Here is a 19,463-nt window from a genome sequence, read left to right as displayed (position 1 = left end):
ATATTAAATATGTATATATATATATATATATATATATATATATATATATATATATGCATATCTATATTAATGTGCACACACAATCATATATATACATGTATGTGCATATGCTCACACACCTGTTTTATCCACAGTAAAATATGGAGACACTAACATGCCATGATATCTGTAATTGTTACTTTGAAAGAATTACCTTCTTGGTAATGCGAGTAAGGTAGTTGTTTCACCGACTCTGTTTAACAGAATTATTTTAACACTAAATCAAAACATTATAATAAGATATATAAATCCAGAATATTTTATACATCATAAAAAGCAGAATGCCCTGGTGTGTATACACTATAATACTGTACATTGTAATAAAATAAGCATTTATTTCACTCTCTCTTCAAACAATAGTAGCATGGTCTGAGATCTGGAATTCAAACTGTCACTAACGTCTTGGAAAAGCAACATCATTAGCACCTTTCTAGCAATATTTGAAAGTGAATACTAGGCTAACTTCCCTGAAGGGCTACTTTAGACCTAGACAACAACCTAAAATTAGAATTAAACCCTGTACCTTGTACTTATGAGGCAAAGGCATTCACCATTATGTCAAACTCATTCCAGTTGTATGCTAACATGGGTGTTAAGATTGAGAGAAACAACATTTTTAGCACCTCTTTTGCCAGGATGCAATAATTATTAGGCTATTTAGCACTTTTGTCTGACATAATTGCTGTTCACAACTTCATGAAATTCTCCAACTGTGTGCAATAGGTTGAGGAACTGATATGATTCAGTGCTATTTATCATTGATATCAGTTAAAACAATCCTAACAGTGCATGTTGGATATACTCTTTCAATGTGGAACTGAGAGGAATATGGATTGAGGAACTTCCTTATAATGAAGTACACTTGAGAGGAATTTATTGCATGTAATTCAGTAGGGGAAAAGGCAGCATAATGTTTTTTTCTATTCTAGTAACTCTCCCAAAAGCAGTAACACTTCAGGTAGCCTATTTACACAAAGATGCAGGTATACACACACAGACTTGTAAGGCAAATGGTAGATTATCCTGTTTCACTAAGTTCCTCTTTGTACAAAAAAAAAAACTTACATTAAACCTGTTTAGTAATAAGGCACAAATATATTTGTGAAAAAGCACGCCTACACACTTGTATGTACTAAACATCTTTTAAATGCCGTGAAAGAGATAGAAAAAGAGACAGCTTACACTGATGAATTATGGTATCGGGAGAAGTGAAGTGTCAGCGAATGGATAAGGACAATGGGATGAAATTATACAACATAGGAAAACTTTCTTATCTCATGTAACTATATTTCATCAGATGTAGTTCTTTTAACTCCTCGTTTGATTTTCCTGGGGAACAGCACTTTTGGGCTACTTGGTGAAAATAGTCAGACAAGTCTAACAACTATGACCAATTGCCTTTGCCTTACCACTTTTCTGTGACATTCAACTTACATTACAGTCTAAGTACAGCAGATCCTAGTGACCCTTTTATGTGAGTTCTGTACTGGGGATAGTTTAGAACTGATAGCTGCAGACTGACTTTGACTTTCTCTGGTGGGGCGGGTGTCTGACTGCATTCTGTGAAGTGCTGCTGCCATCTTTTCAATTCACGCTGATTGCATCACATGGCCAGAGATCCAGACATGGATGTGCAAAATATTTCCATCACCTCCCTACCATGTATGATACATAGAGATGTAAGGAAAGGAGGTACATCCTGGCCCCCGATACAAGGGCTGTACTGGATTCTGCTTGGAGATGTTGGCTGCTGGGCTTTTTTAATGAAGGCATTACCTCAGGTGCTACTCAAACTCGCTAGAGACTGCAGTGTGTATCATACGCACATGATGAATGCAATATGAGACCTGAGCACCCTTAGACAAAAGCATTATGATAATTAAATTCACCTGCATGCATGCATGAATCTGAATATACTACTGTCACTAGTATAACTTTTGAATTAAAGAGTGCCAAGTTTGTGAGTATGCATGCTTAGACATGCTCTTTTATTACTATAATTCTCTCTCCCTCTATGCTATTCTCCCACTCTCAAAATCTTTTACTTTGATACTGAGGGTTCCTAATCATTCCTATCAAGCAATACCTGACAAAAATGAAAATCTAATTTTTGTTCGAATATTCTCCTTCTGTACTGACAGTCACCTTTCTGCATTTGTCATTGTTATGTAACTAGTTCACAATACACAAGCAGTTATTTATTTCACCAGTGTGTTCTAGTGTTCTCCCCACCAGCCCACACAACACAGTAATGTAGACAGACCCAACATGCATGAATGGACACACACACACACACACACACACACACACACACACACACACACACACACACACACACACACAGCTCTACTTGCTGGTAGTTGTGGTACAAGAGCTACAGAGATGAAAGGGGACATGCCATGAAAAGATGGCGTACACTTTTTTTCTCCCTGAAAAAAAAGAACCTTCTGCTGAGATGGTCCAGAGCTGTTGCTGTTATTTGTGGAGAAAAGTGCATGGTTAATTAACATTAACTGTTCCCAGGACTACCATATTAGGATGTGAGTTCTTCTGGGTGGCTGTTCTCTTTGCTATGGTCACCATCAGAGGAAAAAACAAAGCAGGATGATGGTCACTGAACCATAAAGGTTTACTGCTATGCAGAAATGTTTTAGTTAGTTTCCACATCCCGGTAAGCCTTTCTGAATGCTTCACTTATGTACAGTTGCATGAAATTCTATTAACCTTATAGAGTACTTAGGGCAGGGTGGGTTAATTCTGGACATAGCCTCAAAAACGGTGGTACTAATCACTCAGTTCTAATTTCAGTACTACTACTTGTATGCTAAATGAGTAGCCTTTGCAGTAAATTGAAATGGCTCTTAGTAAATCATGTGACTTTTGCATCTTGAAAAGCAGATGTAAAGAATAACTCTATGCATTTTTGTTTTAAGACAGTATGGTAGATATGCTGAACATCCTAAATGGACAATCTTGGCTAGCCTTTCAGTATCTCTGTCTGCTTTCTACTCATATTCGCAGTGCATATTGATTTAAATAGTAGACAAATTAAAGAATTATTGTTTTATAAAGTGTGTCTTTATCATATTTTTCCAGTATTTAATTGTGTTATCTGGTGTTCCAAAATCATCTCTAGCATGCATTTCAGAGCTGAAGTAAGGCTTGTATTTGTATTTGTAATTGTACTATACTTAAGCACACATTCCAAGCTTAAAACAGAAAACCATAAAAAATGTGAAACCAGTAACAGGGTACTTACAAAACGTTCCATGGATAGCTGCTCCAAATAAATGTAATAATTCATCCATAACTGTTGACCAAAAGGGAACAAGGCACCCAAATGCACTGCTTTTATCCCTGGGAATAAGGCAGGGGCTTACAGACATGAAGAGACATCTGACGATACCATTGGATACACTGCAGTTACTTTAGACATCTCTTCATGAGAAAGTGAACACTCACAGTTTTAACTTTAGCTAAAGTGTACAGAAATCTCAACTAAAGTTACTGCAGAACATTTATCTTTTTATTGGGAGATAATGTTATTGACATAGCAGCATGATAGTTCTCACTGTAATTTACCTGTATGAAGTTTCTTGTGTCCTTTGAGGGGAGAAAAATAGGATTTATGGCCTTGTTCTCTTATGTGAATGCATCTGTGGACAACCATATAAGAAAGCAAGTTTTTCCCAGAATTATCAAATGGGAAGTACATTTTTTAAACTTGATTTACAGTAGCTTAAAAACAGAAATAGATTTCTATATTTAAGTTTCTGTAAACTAAAATAAGCAGCATAAGTCAGGCAAAAATCAGAAGAGCGCACTGATGGGGAATGGGCATAGAAGGAGAACAACGTTAAAGTAACAGGCACTTTAGGCACTGATCGAGGAAGTACATCTTGTTCTAGATGTGAGCGAATTAATCAAAAGATGTCTTTTGTGTAAACACCTAGTTAGAAATTGTTACAAATCTGTAGCTATTCTATTTGGTACTCCCCACCCCAAAAACAAAACAAAAAAACTAGGTGATGGGGGCATTTAGCTGATTAATTCTGAAGTTGTCAGTTGTAGCATAACATTAAGGTCATGGTCTGTGGTTGGATGAAAACCTTTCCTTTACTACACACAAAGAACAATCATAAACAAGATACTACTTCATGTGAAATTTGCTTATAGAAATGTGGGTCCCTATTAAATGAATGAAAAGGAAATCTGTCGAACGGTTGAAAAGTCGAATGTTCCGGACCTCGAGATCAGTTTTGTGAGATTGCAGTACAGTGAAGATCGGAAAATGTGGCCTTTCCTCACTGTAGTGTGATCTTGGAGTTGGTATATATAATTAGTGGGGGTGTGGAGGGCGCAGCCCCCCACAAATCCTATTTTGAGGTCCGGAATATTTCACTTTTTAGCCGTTCGACAGATTGCCTTTTCGTTGTTATAATAGGGACCCGTCTAATCTTGGGAAAAGTCAGGTAGTTGTCTAGGTTCAACCTCTTGTTGGATACTTTCACATTCATGTTTTCCTGACAGATTACTGCCCACAACTGTCAGGTGTGTTGTCTATGAGAACAGACCTGTATACCCTTAGGTCTGCAATACGGAATGTACCACTTTTAAGGCCACCTTTTAGCATACTTGTTGGTGAGACATTTGCTAAAATTGCTCCAGTATCCTGCAACATAGCTCTTCCTCACCTTAGAATTATTAATGAATAGTTCAACTTTGGGAAACACTGATGGAACATTTGAAAGAACAGCAGAAATGCTCATTTTCAGTGAGAATGTCTTGACACTGCTTCCTTGGTATTCAACTGTTCTAAATCCCCTACAGTATAAGTTCTTCTGCCAGTGTAAGTACATTAAATCTGTCGGCCATAGATTGCCTTCTTAAACATTAGCTGGTTCTTGTGTACAAAGCTAATGTTGTCTATAACACTACACTACTAACATGCTTCACCCTGCGTTGTTACTGTACTATATATGTATGATATGTGATTCTTCACTGTAGTAAGCACTCATGTACATACTCAACTTGTTTTGGAATTGTAAATGCTTTTCTCCTGGGCCATGGCAGAAAAAGATCAGTTGTCCTACCCACCATCCTGGTTAACAAATAATAAATAGATGAATAAATTAAAAAAATCCATTCTTTTCCTTTTATTATTTATTTATTTATTTGACATTTGTTAACCGGGTTAGCCTGACTAAGCAAAAAGCCCTTTTCCAGCAGAGAACCAGGGAGAAAAGCTCCATAATTAGTACAAACAAATAGTATAACAAATCCAAAGTATTTAAGGAAATTGGATTACTAGTTTAACAAATCCAAATTGTACACTCAAATATTCTAAAAAAATACTAAGTGGAAACATTTGTATATCAGAAATTAAATACAGGCATATACCATGACATTTTGACTGGTATAGTAGCAAATACAAGAGTCTGACTTTAAGACAAATCCAGGGTAGAATCCTTTTTACATCAGTAGTTATACACAAGTATATACCATGGCACTTTGAGTGGCACAGTGCCAAATATATGTGCCTAATGGAACCAGAAGTTGTAGATAGAGCTCAAGTAAGAGAAAACTTATTAGAGTGTTAGGAAAGGAGGAATAAGTGGATAGGTGAGTAGAGACCAGAGAGTAGAAAATGAAGGTTTTGTAAGTCTAGTAAGAGTAGCGGGTTGAATTTCAAGGTGAAAAGTGGAAATGAGAGGAAGAGAGGAGGATAGATGAGAGGAAGGACAGAGGGGACTATCAGCCGGTCATAGTGGGTGGGTACAGTGACAGAGCCAAGTACCATTTAGAAAGTGTTTGAGAGCAGTCTTGAATCTCTGTGGGTTAGTAATATTTCTCATGTGTAGTGGAAGTTTATTCCAGGCTTGGGCAGGAGAGTAGCTGTACAAGTTTTGCCCAATTTTGCTTTTAGGTTTGTAGATAATGAGGAGGTTTTGTTCAGAACTTCAAAGAGATCTAGGGGGGGTATAGTAGGAGACTAGTGAGGCCGGGTCAGTGCAAGAGGAGAGCTGGTAAAAATAGGATGTATGATCTGAAGCTGAGAGAGAAGTTGGTGGGGAAATTCTATCCAGTTTAGGCTTTTGAGGCCAAGGCAGTGGTTAGACTGGTAGGTTTGACCTACTGTGAATCTAGCAGTTTTGTTGTAAGTAGATTCTAGTTTGGACAGGAGAAAGGATTGTAGGTTTGTGAGAATTTGAGAGCCATAGAAGAGGCTTGGAAGGAGGTAAGCATGGGATAGTGAGATTTTGGAACTAGTGGTGAGAATTTTTTTATTACAATACAGAAGTCCGAGTTTTTTTATTTTTTTTATGTTATAGGTGATATGTAGATCAAATTTGAGTTGGTCATCTATGATGACCCCCAGAAGCTTGGTGTGAGAGTTGACCAAAATAGGTGTATTGTTTTGGGAAGAGATAGAGAAGGAAGATTTGAGATGGTTTAGGGTTTTGGGGATGAAAAGCAGGAGTTTAGTTTTTTGGGGGGTTAAGAATCAGCTGATTTTGAGTGAGCCAGTTTTTGATTGATAAGAAGGATTTTTGCATGAGAGTATTTTTTTCTGAGAGTGAGCCAGCTATGGTAATGACTATGGAATCATCATCATATTGAGCGAGGGATGATTGAGGACAGGAAGTATGGAACTGATTAGTAAAAATGTTGAACAGAAGAGGGCTAAGGATAGACTTCCATTTTGATAGGAAGGGCAGGTGATGTAGTAGAGAGCCATCTAATACTTTTGCCGATCTGCGAGGTAACTTGCAAACCAGGAGATGCTTGAAGAGGACAGATTAAGTTCAGAGAGTTTAGCCAGAAGCAGAGGGTGGGATATGGTGTTGGCTTTAGAAAGGTCGAGGAATAGGCTGGAAATGAGTTTATTGTCACTAGCTTGGCATATAGAGTTAATGAAGGATATAAGAGCAGTAGAAGTGCTGTGTTTTGGATGAAAGCCATGTTGTGTGGGGGTGAGTAGGTTTTCTTGTAAGAGATAGTATAGGATTTGCTTATGGACACATTTCTCTAAGATTTTGGAAGGAGGTGAGAGAATTGCGATAGGTCTAAAGTTGGCAAGCTGTGAAGGGTTACCACCCTTGTGAATGGGTATGGTGTAAAATGTTTTTCAAATTGTGGGGACTTTGGATTCAGTTAGTGAGCAGTTAATGAGAACAGAGATGGGAGGTACTAGTGAAATTGCACCCTTACTGAGAAAGAGTGGTGGGAAATTATCCATGGAGGGAGAGCAGGGTTTTAGCTTGCTTGGCAGGGATTTGATATAGTTGGTAGATACGGATTTCATTGAGAAGGAGGTGAAGGATTGGAGGAGGTTGGTGGGTCAGGGGGGTGGTGACATTAGTACTGTTGTTTTATTGAGGTGGTAGTTTACTGATGGTTTCAATTAAGTATGTATTGCAATTAGTTGCAGTTTCTTGAGAAGTATTGGTTGGGCTAGGATTAGGGGAAGTGGGGTTATCTGGGTGCAGAATTTGGTTGCTGGAGTTTGAAAATTTCTTTGGGTTTGATGAAAGAGTGGATGGTGGATTGTTGTGGAAGTTTTTCTCATCATTAGTAATGTGTTTCTTTATTAGGTTGCATAGTTCTTTGTAGTGTTGGAGGTGGTTGGGAAGTTTTGTTTTGGACCAGATTCTCCAAGCTTTTCTTCTTCTAAGCATTAGAGGGTGAGTGATTTGAGAAAGCCATGAGGATATAAGGGATTTGATTCTAACTGTGCGCAGGGGGGCGAGGGAGTTGAGAATGTTCAGAAATATAGAATTAAATTTAAATACAGCATCATCAAGAGGTAAATGACAGAGGAAGGACCAGTTAATTGATGAGAGATGCTTGTTGAATATGTCAGATTGAAAATTGGTGACTTGATTCAGAGTCAGTGTATAGATGTATGTAGACTATTTATCTGTCTCTCTAAAACAAACCGCTATAAACAGCTGCTTAACAGCTATAAATAGATGCTACGAAACAAGTATGAATTTAATGATACCAATAAGTACCAGTAGGTTTGCTGGAATGTGACATGACCTAGTGTAATGTTGTATAATATAAAATGGTATTCCTTCTTTCCAAGGCATAATGTATGACTTAAGTATATAAATGTGATGATGAATTTCATCTGAAGAAATTAATAGCATAAGACACTGTAATATGGTTAGACCAATATGGGGAAAGAGAAGGGGAGGTCACTAAACTGTAATTATTAGCATGTAGTGACAGAGATAGAACATAATCTTGAGCTATTTGCAGACAAAAGGTAGCATAGGAAAAACAGGTGTTGCATGTCTAAAGGACACAGGAAGAATGACATTAAATCTGCATATTGTTGTTTCATTTTGGCTAGTAAAAGGATCAAATTCAATATAAATATTTACTCTTAGAAAGAACATAATACAATAACTTGGTTTAACACTCACTTTTCAGCAGGAGGGAGGTGCTTTGTTAAAGAACTACAGAAGAAATGTGTGTTTACGATGAATAAAACAAAAGTATTCTTGCAGCCAATCACAGTGTTACAGTAACATCATGCAACAATCTGTGAAACATAGCCACTGAAAATATGAGCCAGTAAATTACTGTGAAGTTACCAAAACTAAAATACCAAATGTAAAGGAGAAAGCAGTGCATTTGTAGAGTGCTATGCGTGTCAGGTGTTTAGATTTACTGTATTGCACATTATTGTGAGTAAGAGAGTAGGCCCCCCATCATCATCAGCAGGAAGGGAGGCATCACAAATAAAGGGAACACTACTCAACATGTGACCCTGTCATGGTCATGATATTACTTACAGGGACAGTTACATTTACAGAGTTAGAAATATTTTCTGATATTCATGTCACAATTACTAACCATAACAAGTAAAATGTCAGTTTACAGAAGAGAATATAATATTTGATGAGATTACTTTAGGATATAGCATTTATTTGTCATGTTGCCCTACTTATAAAGATAGTGCCGGTTGTCAGAAGATGCTTTGAAAGAGGTCAGTATAGTTTGATAAATGTAATGAAATTAATGGCTGCAGTAGTTTCCAGTCAGGCTAAAACACCAAAAATTAAAACAAGAGATAAAATGTACCCAAGAAAGCAGGAACATAAATTTGCCAACATGCTGAAACCTTAAAGACAAACCTCATAAGAAATATCATCAGATATTTTTATACCATTTTACTGTCTTTCCTGGGTTTACAGAATTGCTTCAACTGTATGCCAATATTAAGCATGCCAGAGTCATAAATCATGAAATTAAAATACAGAAAGCTTGTGTTTTTGTGAATCCGTGCATGAAGAACTGAATATTAGGAGTCTTACCTGAAAGGGTTGTGGTTACTGACTTTTCATCAGACTCAACGTTGTATTGTGTGGAATTGCCTTGTAAGAGAAAATAAAATTTCAATAGCAGGTAAGCATCATGTTTAAAACATCTGCAATGGTAGCAATACACAGATGTTTGATATGGCATGGAATACATACTGTTGTTTTATATGGCTCAAATGTATGGCAGATACATTCATTGTAGCTATACACAGTAACATCTGGGTAATGCTCAGAAACTAAGTACTAAACTAATGACTATAACAACGAAACATGCATACAGGCCCAGGATGTTGTATCTATAGTGAATGTAAAATGTACAGCTGTGTTACATTAGTGCACAGATGTCTTGACAGTTTACATTTACTGTAAAAGTAGTCAGTATTTCTTGTGTTTTTGATGTTAAGTTAGTTAATCTGCTTTTAATCATCCACTTCGTGATTTCCTCTTATTTTCTGTAAAAATTCTGTTTCCACCTTATAAATCTCATTCTATGCCATCATTTGCCTCAACTGTTCTGCTTCTTGTATACCTTGTATTGATTCTTAACCAATGTTTTTATATTATGTCTAATTTGTTATAATTATTTAAACTACCAATATTTTTGTTTTATTTTTGAAGACTGTAAAATTATTGTTCTTACAATGTTTTGTAATAATTTGAAGCATTTCTCCGTGCACCTCCACTGAAAATGGACTTCTCTCCAGTTGGACTTTCCCGGTAATCAATTGTCAATACATAAATAAGTAATGAATTATTAGACATTTTTGACTGCCTCGTGTATTAAGTCTCATAATGGTTCTTGCTTGCACATGTTCTTTTCTCTGGCTATCAGCGTTGATATTATAATTTATTCTTCAGTTGTACATATCAAATTACTTACCTATTTTCATTTTCATTTTATATCAACTTCTCTGCATTTGCACCTATCCTTGTATCTGCAGTTATAACTAGAAAAGTTTAACAAGAGTTAAAACCAATCTGTCCAAATCTTTCACCTTGCTAAACTGTTTTGCCTGTATAGGCAGGAATGTACGATAATTTTTAGAGTTTTATTATTAATACAGTTCGGGGATATGCGTAACATGGTAAATGTATGACTGAAACTAAATGATTAATGTAGACCACGCAGAGTAGTAACCATAGGGCTAAAAGTGGTAACTCACTCCTCCGTTGATGTAGAATTATTTACAGGTTATCATATTTATTTATTTATTTCATTATTGGCATTTGTTTACTGAGAAAGTCTGACTGAGCAGTGATATTTTTCAGTGGAGACCCAGGGAGAAGAACTCCATTATACAGATAAATGGATGTCATTTGCAGTGTTTTATCATTTGCAGACGGTTTGATTTGTGAGCAGCAGTTCCATTATTCAGACATCTCTGACATTAATTACTCAATTTATAAAGAGTTTTGATTAAAAATAATAGTTAAATGGGTTGTATATGAAAAAGAAGGTTCACTACAGGGACGTATATGCAGTGCACTATCATCAGTATACATAGATTGTCAGACTTTATGTGAGAATGCTTGTTACTGTAAAGACTTGTTCAAAATCTAGGATGAAAGAACATAAGATAAAGAGTTAGTGCAGCCAAAAGAAAGGAAGGATGGGAGGAGGCACAAGGAAAAAAAGGAGATGAGATGATAGAGGAGGGTATAGTTGTGATAATAGTGCATTAAATTTTGTGCAGCAGTGAGTTATGGCATGAATTCATATCTGAATGTGATTATATCCATCCAAGACTGCTGACACATTTCTGACTCGTGAAGTGACCCCATGAATAACCGATGCCATCAGCAACATTTATTAGGCAAGTAGGGGAATAGAAAGAGAGAATCTCTTGTTGTGAGGCAACATGGCTACCCACTGTGTTACCATTAATATGATCACCATTGATGTTATTAGGGAATACTGATTCCAGGATAAAAGGGCTATAAAGTTCTGAACATTAATGGTATACCTAAAGCACGTTGTGTTATAATTTAATGTTAAAATCCTACTGTATTATTTCTTGATCATAATGTCCAAGTATTATTAGCCTTATGTATGATTGTCTATGATGATTTTTTTAATAACCAACTTTTAGGACATAAATGCTTTATATAACTTGCCACACGGACTAAATAAATAAATTCAATGGGAATGTGATATATATGAGAATAACTACTACATACATACTTAGTCATGGGCATGCATCTATTTAGGCATGCCTTCTCTTATTTTTATGCAGGAAGTAAATGTTCTCTGCCTAAATCTGTGCATTTCATTATTAAAGTGTCAATGCAGATAGTTAGAGATAACATTTAGCAGATAAACCCCTCTGAATTTGATATATGACCAGTGTTGCATCTGTGGTGACATAATGCTAATATAAGCACACCAAAGTAGTACCCATATCACTGCACACACTGGGTGAAGCATAGGGTATAGCATATCTATGGTGCTGTATATTGTGTGACATTGAGTAAGGAACATTTAGACGGTTTCTGTTACTTATGTTTCCAAACATGAGCATATGCAATGATGAGCACTAGTTATTGTTATTTTCTGGCTCACCTACCTCTGAAATGACTCTACACCCTCATGACTGGAGCAGTCATGAATGGGTTGTTATACACCGTACAAACTCTGAGTCACAGTGCTGCAGTAATTAGTGGTTTCAGTCATGGGTTACATTTCTTCACAAATTTAGCATTAAGATGAATTTGCTGCTGAAATTATGGACAGGAATTCCTCCCACGTTCATTTGTTTGTCATGTCTTTTACCTAAAACAAAGGAAAGTGTCTGAGTGACAGACAACTAAACTGCAGCTTCCATTCTTTATGCATAGTCATGTCTGGTGGCATTGAATATTCCTTTGTCTGTAATTTTCTTAAAATATACCTAAAAAGCATTCATGTACTTAATCAGCTATTATGATTTTCTAAGCTGTGTTCCCAGCGAAGTGCAATATATATTTTCAACTTTGGTCAGAGATGTTTACATCTGACAATTAACTAAAAATTAAGAAATGCATACACTGTATTATCCTAAGAAGATCACATGGCTTCCATAGATCAAAATGATCAATTTTTGTGATGTGACATGAGTAGCTAAATGTTATAAGCAAACACAGATAAATCTTGTAATAGAGACATGGATCCTATTATAAAATGGTCAGGGCAATTAATGCAAGAACATTTTAGGTGGCATTCAGCTAAGTTGTTACAGCTAACCATGTAAAGGCAGTTTTTTCTTTGTCAGGGAAAATTAATACTTTGTATTATTTTGCTGCTGAAGTTAGCTCTGGTTTGGTTACAGAGCTAGTTATGTGGCATTGAATTATATGGTTTATGATGCTGATGGCCATGTCTGGAACAGATTCTGTGCATATTATTCTGTAAAAAGGAACTCATTTTCTTCGGATAACTTCTTTAAATAATGGGCAGACTAAAATATTTGTAGGACTGTAGTGTGTAACATAACTGGATTTCAGTAAAGTTAAACACACATACAACATCCACATATAATACATGTTCACAAAAACACACTTTCAAACTAAACTGTGTATTGTACTGATCTAAGTCCAAAGAAAAAAATAACCTCCCCAACAACAGAATAAAAATAGTAATACACTCCCCAGCCCTGCCCTCTTTCAAAGCAGATGCCTGTATATACATTTCTTTCAGTTAAACATTTATGCTCATTCATTCATTCATTCATTCATTCATTATTCAATCTTTCAGTTATTCACTAATTACTCACTTAATCCAGTATAGCTTTTTGAGGGAAACAAAAGCCAATGCCAAGAGTCAGTGGGCACAAAACAGACAGAGCTCCTGCTGATTTTAGGACTTGCTTGTGTACATAGATTGATATACAGAGACAGACATACACACACACACACACACACACACACACACACACACACACACACACACACACACACACACACACACACACACAGCATGCACAACTGCAGGCACTTTAGAGGATCACCAGTTGATCTTTAACACATGTTAGGATGTGGCAAGAAACTGGACTACCAGTCAGAAATCTAAATTGATACTGGAAGGACATACAGATTCTATAAAGAAGGGACCCCTGTTGGGAAGTGAACTGGAGAACTAAGCAGTATGACATAGTTAAATTGTACTACTCTGCCACTCTAAATATTCACTGTATTATAAAAGTAATCCTGCCTGATTACTACTGTTGTAAGGCTAAGCTGTACTGCAACTTAATCCCTGTCTTTCTGTGGCTGATCATGTGATGGTGCACTGTGTTAAACACACTATCATGTGCTGCCCAGCATTATTTAAGGATCTATAATATAATATAACATAATTAAACTAAGACTCCCTCAGATTCTGAAGTTAAAGATGATTAGCTTATTTATATGAAGGCATATGAGCAAACTGAAATGGTGTTGCACCTCATGGAATATGAGAGCTTATAAGAAAGTTTCTAAAAAAATAGGAAAACAAGTAATGTGTGAGTTGGGGCCTAAGGTATTTTCACATTTTACTTGGAGTCCTGAAGACCAGAAGGCCACCTAGAAAATTACAATTTTAAGAAGCAGAGACCATTTCAGATGTTATCATGAGAGCATTTCAATGGAATTTTCTGAGAATTTATTTCTCATAACTGTTCCCTTTCTGTTTAATTCACAGAACAATTTCTAATCTCTAGAAATATAGTCTTTTTTAACTAATTAAGTTGTTGTAGTACAGGCTCATGATTGGCCATAAAATACAACCCCCTCCCCCCATTAGACTCTAGGAGATGGAATGCACTCTATGCTTTTGTAACCTTGACATATCAGAAAGAGCACATAACCCATGCACTCCTTTAATAAATTTATGTTGAAATTCCATCTGTTTTACATGTTTTTAGTATACATTTAAACCCACTAATATATTTTCATGTATGGATGAACAGATGGTGTAAATATTGTAAAGTACAGTAAACTCCCTGTTAACTCAAGCAACCAGAACTCTCAAGCAACCAGAAAAAAAAAAAAAAGAAATACAGCACAATTCATGTGTTGCACTTTCTGTTTCTCCCCTGCAGAAACATACCTTATGTTTTTAGAGTTTTAAAAAGGAAGATAGGAATAAATTCCCACTCTCCCACACCTAAGAACAAGTCAAACCAAACAAACAGTATAGGGTATATTATTGGTCGGGCCTTTTTTTAATAGTAACTATCAAGCAACCAGAAACTACAGTTATCTGGCATCTATCAATCCCCATGGGTGCCAGTTAACTGAGAGTTTACTGTGTAGTTTCATTCTTTGAAGTGAATGATGTATAAATACCATATGTAGTAACATTTTCCTGAAATATGTGCTACGTGATAAATTGCATTTGGGCTTTTTATCAGTTTGGACACACAAACCTGTATAAATATTAATATCAACCTGGTCTGTTCCACTTTTAACAAAAGAGTGTTTGAAGTAGGTTCAAGGGATGTTAGTGCTCATTTCTTATCGTGTTGTTTTATACACTAGTAAGTTACTTTGTCTAATGAATGTTGTAAATGATTTTGTTCTTCAGAGTTGTCTGATGTACATTGTAGTTTATAACCATTGGCCTGCAATCCTTGGATATGCAAAATAGCTGAAATAAAGACATCGATACATAAAACAAACAAGGATTGAAACAGGTTCCCTGTGGCATACAGCTGTATAAATGTGATCAGTCAGAATTAATTGTTCCAACTGATACCGCCTATTTCTTACCAAAAAAACAAGCAGTTTGTTTAGTTTATAGTATAAGTTCTGTCATAGTGAATGAAATTGTTTAGTACATTAGCATTCAGCATTGTCTTGAACACATTTGCCCACAAAGAGATACATAGCAGTTATGGGTTAAATTATAATAATTACTAAGCTTACACAGTCATATAATTATGTTGGGTTCCTCCGATAAGCTTATCCTAGGAAAAAAAGCATTATGATTCAGAAGATGAAGAAATATGTTAGGTACTGAAGCTGTACTGCTTGCAGTTGTACCCTTTCAAACATACCTCTAAGCTGTCAGTTAAAAGGACTTAATTAACATTCATATAACTACCATTGCTTAATAAGAAAGTACTGTGCACTAAACATGTGAAAAGGATAAAAGACAAGGCTAGAATCATATTCGGAAAGAATTAGTTCTACCACCCTGACTCTTGGTCAAAAGGCCATACTTAATGAGTTCATTTAGAACAATATGATGTCATACTGAATCAAGTGACTTTAGATAAGTCAGAAAAGAAAGAACTACTAAGCTTATCTTGTTACATATTGTAACAGGACTGCCATTTTTGGAATTGTGACCTTGTAGTGATGGAAGGGATTGTACACCCCTGTTTAGAAATGTGTCAGAAGCTTTGCCTGGTGGTAGCCCCACCGTTACCAAATTGGTCTAAGAGAAGAGGCCAGACAAAAAATGATCAGAGATTTGACCCCATGATGCTTCATTTAAAGAATCAGTGAACTTCCCAATGAACACAGGTACCAGGGCCCAGCAGCTGCCGTATTGGTTTAATACATGCAGAGTAAAGGGGGATGGGTGCAGTGACAGTCATGGAGCAGGCTGGAGAGGAAAACATTAGAATGAAATAGACATTGGTGATGGAAACTGGATCTTGGGATGTGTAGCACCACTAAAGTGCTGAGGAAGGAGCCAGAGTTGGAGTAAGATGTGGAAGAATACCAGCTAGATATAGATGGTGTTACATTTTCACACAGGGTTGGTTTTGAAAAGAGATTTCACAGTTGGCAGTCCTCTCTCTCCTCCTCCATAACTCCTCTCATGAGGGGCCCTAGGAAGGTGCATGAATACTCACAAGTCTACAACTTTGAGATATTCAGTTGTGATTCTCAATTTTGGATGACAGAGTTGTCATAAGTGCATTCTGAATGTGACTCTGTGCATATGTACCTAACACCTATTCAGAAAACACAGCCTTTTGGGACACTGTAGGTGCAGTGCTCAGGTGCTCAGCAGGGTACCACTTAATGACTTTATAGTCCTGCTGGGAAGCTTCAGTATCTGTATGGGGAATGATGGAAATATCCGCAGGAGTATGACTGAGAGGAATGGTTCATGTGAACTGAACCTGAGAGGGAAATTATTTGATTCTGTGTACATCCTGGATGACCTGTAATGAGCACCATGTTCAAAACCAAAACTGTACATGGGTTTACTTGTTACCAAAGCATCCTGATGCATATTACATGTTCAAAAGCATACCAGATGATCCAGTGTAGATTACTGAGTCATAGGTTGGCAAACCTGCTGTTGTTTTAAAATGGTTACTGAACTATGTGGATTTTAAAAGAGCTCCTGAATGGAAAGTACTTCCCCTAACCTATCCATGTTCCTCTAGGGAACCTGGAAAAATGCAAAAGTAAAATTATATTATTCTAATATGGGTTACTGAATAAAATGAAGGCTCAAATATAAGGGATGAATAACAGGGTCATAACCTGTGTGTGACACTGGGGATATGTCATCTGGGGTGGGAAGATACTTATAACTGCATATGATTGTAGCACCTGAATTCCAATTGTTTTTACATCTGATCACTTAGGCAAAACCTTTGGGATAATAATAATAATACTGTTATCAAACTCAGATACAGCAATGCATTTGTGATCTCCATGGCATGGTACATCCCTAATGACAGTTCTATGAAATGATAGATACAATTAATGTTTGGATATGCCAACATACTGATGGACAGTGGATTGAAGAATGAAAGGGTCAATACAGTGAGAGAATAACAAAGGAAAAAAAGTATAATTCAGGGTTGTGTCTTACAATGGGCAGGGGAGAAGACGACTACAACATGACTAAAGTTAGTTCAGAATGCTGGGCTGTAAATTACTGCTGCATCAGTCGAGAAGGCGATGTGACTAGTGCTGCTTCAAATGGTCACAGACATAATGTCTGCTGTTTCAGCAAGCTGATAGGGATTACTATTTACAGATATAATCTGATTGACAATGCTAAAAGTGACAGGAGTATAATGTGAGTGTTGTTTGTCTAAATGGTCAGGTTAAATTTATGACGTGAATTATCTCAAGCATTAAGGCTCGACTGATGTTAGTCCAAAAAGATCATACTGTAATGGAAGTGTTATTATTTATATTACTTATATTTTCAGTGTAGTAGTGCAACTTTTTATTTGGAAATTGACTTACAATGTAACTGTGGTTGTCTCAAGGTAAATAAAGCAAAACTGTTAACAGGTGCTATGACAAGAAAGGAGTAAAACCAGGATTGCTGCTGTTATGATAGGCAGCCAGCAGACACTGATGTATATGTACATATTAATGTCAGTTAAGATTTAAAGAGGTTTGATCTTATGACTGTATTTACAGTCTTACATAAGAAGGATTGAAACAAAAATAAGGAACACATAAAGAAAAAGACAGTAATTGAGGTCTTTGGCACTGAATTGGTCCATCACTCCTTTCCATAGCATACGTCTTACGAATGTCTTCTCTCTGAACATAGTCTATTTCTTTGTCAAAGGACAAATTTAATTTTGTCTAGGCTAAATTATCTTGTCAACTCTGTTCCAAAGAGTGTACTCAGTGTGTTTAAGGCCATCTCTATGAACTGCAACTTGTGAATAGTTTAACTACTGACAATGTTATTTTTCAACTTGTTATATCTGTCCAGATATTTACACTATGCATATGTAGGTTCACGTTGTATGAACTAAAGTTGAATTTTTACCTAGTTAATATGCTGTTCTTCTGTATTAGGTTTTGTAATAACTTTAACTGAAAATATATTGCTTCAATGTGGAGCTTTTCCTCCAGGCCTCCACTGAAAATGAGATGTTATCCCAGTTGGACTTTCCTGGTAAACGAATGTCAAATAAATATAATTAATTAAAGAATATTAGTTACTCCATTCTGGAGAATGTAGCTTTGCTCTGTGCACTGGAACGTACTGTCAAAGTTAGTCTGTTTCTGCAAAAAAAATTGCTAGTTTGATTGCATGGACTGAAATAAGAATGTTCACATTTCTCACTGAAATGTAGGCTTGAATTTGATTGTTTGCTTGTTACCTGATATGAGTTCTTGTTGAAGAAGTTTCTAAAATGGATTGGTTTTACAAACATACTCCATCAGCTTCTGAAAGTAACTGACAATGTGTTTCTTGAGTAGGCTTGGCGAGATCCCTTAGTCCCCTTACTACACTTTTGCATGTGTAGTATGCAGTGGAAAATAAGTATGTAATGAAAGCATTTACACACATCTGTTTGAGTGGTACTCAGAATATTGCTGATCATCCAGGTTATTAATCAGTCCTTTAAAAATAATTGTTGGTTTACATGACTGTTTTTTGAACATCAAGTGGCTGCTTAGAATGCCATACAGTCCTGTTATGTGATAGCGAAAGTCTAGGATATAGGATGTCCTTTTAGAAGTATTTGCAGCATATCTTTATAATAGGCTGAGGTTTACTTGCAGTATGTTTGTGAGTCAGAATCATAGCTATGTGTTGTGGCACTTTGGACAACTCCCTAATGTGGTGCCCCCTCAAATTTAAGTTGAAAAAAAATGATCCCTAGGACTTGAGGACCAAAAAAATTAATTATTGATAGCAATTACAGTATCAACATTCATTTATGAATGCCAGTACTATAGTACCACACAATCAGCATCTGCCAATCGCACCCTTTTGGACGTTGTTGCCCCATTAAAGCCTCTGAACCACATTAGCTCCTCTCTGCATCTCTCTTTCAGAAAGCTGAGTTTCCAGATCTTGGTTAAATGAAGCTCCTTGTTGCTGGCTGTGCTTAGTAATAAACAACTCAGCTTCTTTATTTGCTAAGTAGACTCTATAGCCTCTCCTCTTTCTATACAATTAAGAAGGATAAATAGGCAAGCATTACAATATAATCCATATGTGCACTCTGTGATTTATAATGACCCATATCGCTCCTCAGTAGGTAATGTTCTTTGCAATAATTAGATATGAAGAGCAGATGATGCCACTCATATGAAGCCCTAGCATGCTGTTTACTCTTTGCCACCAAGAACCCTTAAGTCCTAGGTGAAGACACTGCCAACAAAACAAGTCTGGGTCCTCTGGTT

The 19,463-nt window shown here is 36.4% G+C and overlaps 1 protein-coding gene and 1 long non-coding RNA gene across 2 annotated transcripts in view; one reads left to right on the top strand and one right to left on the bottom strand.

The window, feature by feature from the left end:
* LOC122815689 (copine-8) overlaps positions 1-19,463 on the top strand; it is a 3,116,673-nt gene that overhangs the window by 130,682 nt on the left and 2,966,528 nt on the right. The window lies entirely within an intron of this gene.
* LOC122815690 overlaps positions 1-19,463 on the bottom strand; it is a 402,356-nt gene that overhangs the window by 98,977 nt on the left and 283,916 nt on the right. Inside the window, exon 3 of the long non-coding RNA XR_006366986.1 lies at positions 9,366-9,425. This is a non-coding gene — a long non-coding RNA (uncharacterized LOC122815690). The remainder of the gene's footprint in view (positions 1-9,365; positions 9,426-19,463) is intronic.

Source organism: Protopterus annectens, chromosome 11.part0 (genome assembly GCF_019279795.1).
Source record: "Protopterus annectens isolate FY-2018-M chromosome 11.part0, PAN1.0, whole genome shotgun sequence".
In the NCBI taxonomy this organism is placed as follows: Eukaryota; Metazoa; Chordata; order Ceratodontiformes; family Protopteridae; genus Protopterus; species Protopterus annectens.
This window is presented reverse-complemented; position numbering and strand designations above follow the sequence as displayed.